Below are 6,191 nucleotides of genomic sequence, written 5' to 3'. Positions count from 1 at the left end.
GTTAGTTGGGCCTCGACCGTAGGGAGCAGCCACAGCTTTCACTGTGGCAATTATCTTTTTATTGATTGATACAAAACACAAATCGTGACCGCAATATGATTGGTTTCACGCGCGATTTAATGTAAAGATAATCACTATAGAATGAGTGGGAACTGTGGCCGCTCTCTACAGTCGCTGACTTGACGGACGAAGTCCCGTATCCCCGTCTCCACGTTCACAAGTTGGCGGACCATCCCATTAAACCCCTTTTAACCAATATGAAGCCTTTTTTGTCACCACGTGCACGCATCCGTCAAACCAGCAGGGATAGATGTGACGCCTACTGGACTGAAAAAAAAAAACACTAATTGCACTAATTGTCGGACTTTGACCAGAAATCTCGACCAATTCGCGAAGTGGCCACACTTCGAACTATAACCGTGACATATATAACAAAAATTGTAGTCTGATATTATTTGTTAGGTTCTGAAATTATTTCTGCTGTGCGTTTGCAGTGTGTGAATTCATGAAAAAATAAGTTTAGATAAGTCAAAGAGTCAGAAGTATTTAGAAAACTCAGTAATGAAGTAGCCTGCTGCAATCCGCGCTCATTATAACTTCCATGCATTATTCGACCGCTCCATTATAACGAAATTTATCCTATTCATCTTATGTGGTATTCTCCCTTCAATAAGACCCCTAAACAGACCATTCGATACAATACAACGTTCGAACTCGTGTATAGTTAAGTACAAAATTACAACATCGGTGTTCTTCGTTTGTCCAACTTTTGTTTGATCTTGACCCTTGACACTGGCGGTATTCGAAACATAAGTGCGTGCATGTGTAATTAATTATTAAAATTTTATTATTATTTTCTAACCAGATGTATTTTTAACTGCATCGGTTTACATTGTAACAAAATGGATGATATAATTTTTTTTCCGTCCCAATACAAATTGTCTTAAGAAGCTATTTTTTTACAGTTTTATATACAATGATCTCCCAATACAACGTCCGTTTTCCCCTGGAATCAGGAAGACTGTTATAGACAAAGTCGACTGTATATAGAACAAGGATGTAGTCAAACTTTTTTTCATACCGATATTAACACCATATTCGATGTACCTGCCACTATTCAAATTTATATGCAAAGCATGTACTTCTAGTTTTCGAACGAGATATTATTTATCCCCCACCCCATTCTTTTTTCTTTTCTTTTTTTTAAAATGTTTTTCGTAAAAAATGTAACATTTTTGTACCTCAATTCGGTATCCCTTATACAAATTGCATGTTTATTGGTAAAAGTTCATCTTATACATGTGTGCTATTTGTTAGGATGAGTGTTGGAGCGTCTTTGGCGTACTCGGAAGGGTGTGGTACATGATTTGGCTGGATCTCTGAGCTAAGCAGGTGGTGGATGACAAACTTTTCTTCCAGTGCCTCCCTTGGCCTTGTCATCGTTTATCCGTGACTCCTCAGAAAAGTTCAAAAAAAATCATTTTGAAGCACTGAACAATCAGTACACCAACTCTTCGCGAGGCACACTTTGAGAATCATTTAGCTTAGCATATAGGGGTTATTGAAGTATTAAGTCAGCATTGATGGGGGTTCCGATTCGCTGAGTTTTGATAACAAGGGGGTTTTGGATGATACTTACGTCATCAACCACCCTTTATAAAAATATGAAATATTCTTAATGGCATCTTACTCGGTGGCCAAAAATGAGAAAATCCTTTCGCTAGTTTTTGGGGCACCTGAACTAACATTCTCCCTATTTATAAGTCCCCTACAGAGCCACTTTAGTGATCTCTAAAGGTTTCGCGGATCCAATTGATCTGATAATGTGTCACGGGCCGCTCAAGTGCTCTGGACCTGTGCCGCCCGTCATACAAGTGAACGGTGATTATGTCGTGGATCACTTAAGCAATCTGGGAATGTGCCGCGGGCCTACTTGAGTGATCGGAAAATGTGCCACGGCTGTCTAGCGATTTATAAATGTGCCGCTTAGTTAATTTTTACAAAATTAGGTTTGAGGGGGCAGGCCACATCAGATAAACCCCCAGGGTCAAATTTGGGCCAAGGGGTAACTATGTATGGCTTAAAGAGTGGGTCGTAATTGATTTCTTAAAAAGAAATTTTGCGTTTTTACCCTTCAAATAGCATTTAAATTAACATAAATTGTTTATAACATATATAAAGGTAATTTCTTTGGAAATTTTAATATTTTAATATTTTTTAAATAATTTTTGCATAAAAAATAAATTTTTGATCATCTGAGCACCCCCCCCCCCCCTCAGGTAGGTCTCTGATCCCACAAATATGCGTTAGGAGGTAGGAAGCAGAGCTGACGAAATTTTGGGATGGGAGGGCTCCCAAGTTTGCTGACTTATGCTGACAAAGTTGGCAGGAGGGCAATTTGCTGACGTAATACTTGAACGTCCCCATGCCATTAACAACTAGTACGTAGCTTATAATACGACGCACGTTATAGAGATTGTTCTTATTCTATTGAAGTTTTTCTTTCGCAGTAACGATTACACGATATAACGTCTGTTTTAGACGGAACGATGGGGGGGGGGGGGGAAACATTATAACGAGTGTCGACAGAAGTATTTATTTGGAAGAAGCGAAAAAACATAATTATCTTGAGATTTTATGCACAGGAGAGACACGTTGAATGAACATCCGGAATCGAAAAATGTTGCATTAGACGAATGTACGTAGATATCGAAACGAAAATATATGGAAGATCCCTCTCCAGTGATCGCCAGCATGTTTTCGATCGTGTGACAGCTCTGGGTCTGATCTGCAGTTTATCACACAAGTAATAGCTATATATACGGGAGACGATTGGTTCTAGGAAAAATCGTGACACGAGACAGAAATAATCCAACACTCTATTAAAATGAGCCGCAGCGTATTTTACGGCAAACTGCAAAGATTTTCTCCTTTATACTGTACCTCAAACGGTTCGGTAGGGCGGGAACAACCAGTAAACAGGGAGCAATCAAATGTGGTGTTGACGCAAGAAAATATTATCTTCCCGAAAGTTTCTTAGAAAGGAAAATTAATATTTTCTTGTAAAAGTATTTTTACACACACAGACATATACTGTCCTGATAATGACGTTTCGGGAATGTGATGATATATGAAGTATCAAGAGCACTTCTTCTTAACCGAACATGCACGTCGTACACATTCCTCTGGGAAATTTATAATAAATCGGTACATGTCGGAACTTGTTGTGTGAGTGCACGGACCTGACGTATTTTTGTTGTTCAAGTTGTGCTTGCTTCGTGTTCTTGCAGTGCTACCATCTGTGTTCCATATTTTGAAGTAAAGGTGGCAAATGTGCTTGAATTTTGATTTTATGTAAGTATCATGTTGAAGGTCTGCCTGCTCTCTGCAGGGAGACCAGCTCACATTCGCACTTTGAAGTTGGAAAACCACAGAAAGCCAACTTCGGCTGACCACCATTGTGCGTTAATGACGTTCGAACCTGCTGGATCCTCACGAGAGTCCAGCCCGATGGCCACGTGACCGCACAGCGGCTATCAACCGACCACCACTGTGGCAACGGGGGGGTTGGAACCCGGACCTCGCGATGTGAGTCCGTCACTATGAGAACTGGACCACCACAGCACTATCAAGTGCTGTGGTGGCTGGATACTTCAGTGGCTTGATAGTGCTATGGTGGTCCAACCTTCTCATAGTTGCGGACCGGTAAAATTAAGAAATCATTTGCAAACCCGAGGAAAAAAAACTTCTCTTACATTTAAAAAATAAAGTTCGGTTGGACCTGTGCTGCCACCTATCAAATAAAAACAAAACTATCTGTTAGAATTCCTGAATTGAAACTGGTTGTTTGTTTATAACCACTATGCAGCATCAAAATGAACAACAGTTATGGTATGATGCGGAAATTTGTTTATTTTCATGCTGCACACAGCATGATACGCCCTAATACCAATCAATATGTTTTTTTTTGTTTCTCGCATAGCTTCAGCTATCATTATTTTTGTAATTATATTGTGGCAAGACTCAAAATAGGACAGATATTCAAGTATCATTATTAACTCGACTGCAAGACTAGCCATTAGCAAGATATATTTTATTCTTGTCTTTTATTTTATTGTTTATTTTTCATGGAATGTTCGGAGATGTTCGTGTGTTCTTGTTGGATTGTGACTGTGTTTGTAATTGCTCCGTAACGAATATCTAATAAAAACTACGCGACATATTTGGTGGAGGCGCCGGGTAATCCAAAATTACGGAAAACTCAATCAGAAGAAGCCGTAGACTGCAAGGGCTAGGTTCTGAGCCCGTATCACTGCTTGACTCTTTTAGAAGACGTCGGTGCCCGATGGCTATGTCCAAGAATCCGGAAGGTGAGTCGTTAGCTCCATCTATTCAACCTGCTCCCAATGCATATGCCCCAGCTTATCCCATGTACCAAGTGCCTCGCGACCACTGCATATTCTCCGGTACTGATGGTCAAAACCCCGAAAAGTGGCTGAAAGATTATGAAAGGATCTCCAATTACAATCGTTGGGATGACTCGATTCGCTTAGCTAATGTTGTGTTTTACTTGACTGATACTGCTAGGCAATGGTTTGAGAACAATGAAGATCTCATTACAAGCTGGACAATTTTTCAGCGAGACTTCAAAGAGACATTCGGACAGCCCGAGGACATCAAGCGACGATCGGAAGACCTGTTGAGAACCAGGGCGCAGCGTCCGTGTGAGAAGTTTGAGTCCTATATTCAAGATGTTCTCTCATTATGCCGCCAAGTTGATCCATCCATGACAGATGACCAGAAAATTTCCCATCTCCTGAAAGGGATCGCAGAGGATTTCTACCAAGTACTGATAAACAAAGAAGCAGCTACAGTAGACCAGTTCATATCTATTTGTCGACAGATCGAGACTATGAGGAGACGTCGTGTAATCAAGCCACAGTATGAAAGGCTACCAAACGTGACGGCTGTATCTTCGACGACCACAGAGAGTTTGTCAACATTGATCCGACGCATTGTCAAAGAAGAAATTCAACGAGTGATTCCTCAGATAGCTTCGCTTGCACGAGACGACGAAACTGAATGTCGGGAGGATATGATCCGGGAAGAGATACAAAACATGATCCAGGACACGCTAGCCCCTCTCACCCGAGACGACACCGAATCCTTGATGCCCGTAGAAAGAGGTAAGAGGAATTCCTGGAAAACCAGACCGAGACGTCCACAACAACCGGCAACTCCAATCGTAGAGAAGAAAACCGATCTTTGGCGTACACCTGAAAATGTACCGGTCTGTTTCCATTGTGGTCGAGCTGGACACGTGATCAGATATTGCCGCGATCGAAGACGTGACCTCACAGATATAAGGGCCAGGAGGGAGTCAAATCAACAACTGAATTACAACTCTGGACGATCAAGGATGGAACCAAATCGGTTTCAAACACTGGGTTCTAATTTTGTAGCCGAATATGGACATGAGAGTGGAGACGACGACAGACGTTATAGAAGCAGCTCCCCATACCCCAGACGCAATGCAGTTCGCCGACAGTCGCGCTCCCCAGGTCGCCGTCCAAGCCGTTCGCCCGGTCGATCCGCTGAGGAAAACTAGGCTGTGCGACCTGTTACGGGGGTGAGGCCGCAATTGAAGGAAATCCTCCAGTGCATACAGCGGCTAGACTGATGGAAAATTCTGTATTTGTCGTGATAAACGGACATAATGTGAAAGCTTTGGTCGATTCAGGTGCTGACTATTCCGTCGTTACAGAACATTTACGTCGCAAGTTGAAAACACCGTTATTCGCTGAACGTGGTAATATCCTTCGTACTGCCAGTGGAAAGCTAGTGGAAGCTCTTGGACGATGTGTATTAAGAGTGGACTTTAACGGAAATGTACAACCATTCGAATTCTTGGTATTCCCGCAGTGTAGCCATAATCTTATATTGGGTTGGGACTTCTTTAAAGCCACAGATGCAATAATTGATTGTGGCATGGGTGAGATCCAAATTGGTGAAGCTTCTTACTACAATCCTGAATCTGGAAAGGTGATTCATCTGTACGCTGCCGAAGACCATATGATTCCTGGAAATTCTGTCCGGAAAATTTCCGTGGTGAGCAAATGTCAAGAAATCTGTGGAAATGTTATGGTTACTGGCAGAAAAGAAATTCAACTAGAGAAAGAACTGAGTGTACC

This window comes from Pholcus phalangioides, unplaced genomic scaffold (genome assembly GCF_987345545.1).
Source record: "Pholcus phalangioides strain wild (caught in Gottingen) unplaced genomic scaffold, Ppha-v1.0 ptg000004l_1, whole genome shotgun sequence".
Classification (NCBI taxonomy): domain Eukaryota; kingdom Metazoa; phylum Arthropoda; class Arachnida; order Araneae; family Pholcidae; genus Pholcus; species Pholcus phalangioides.
The sequence above is the reverse complement of the archived record's forward strand: the minus strand, read 5'-3'. Positions refer to the sequence as shown.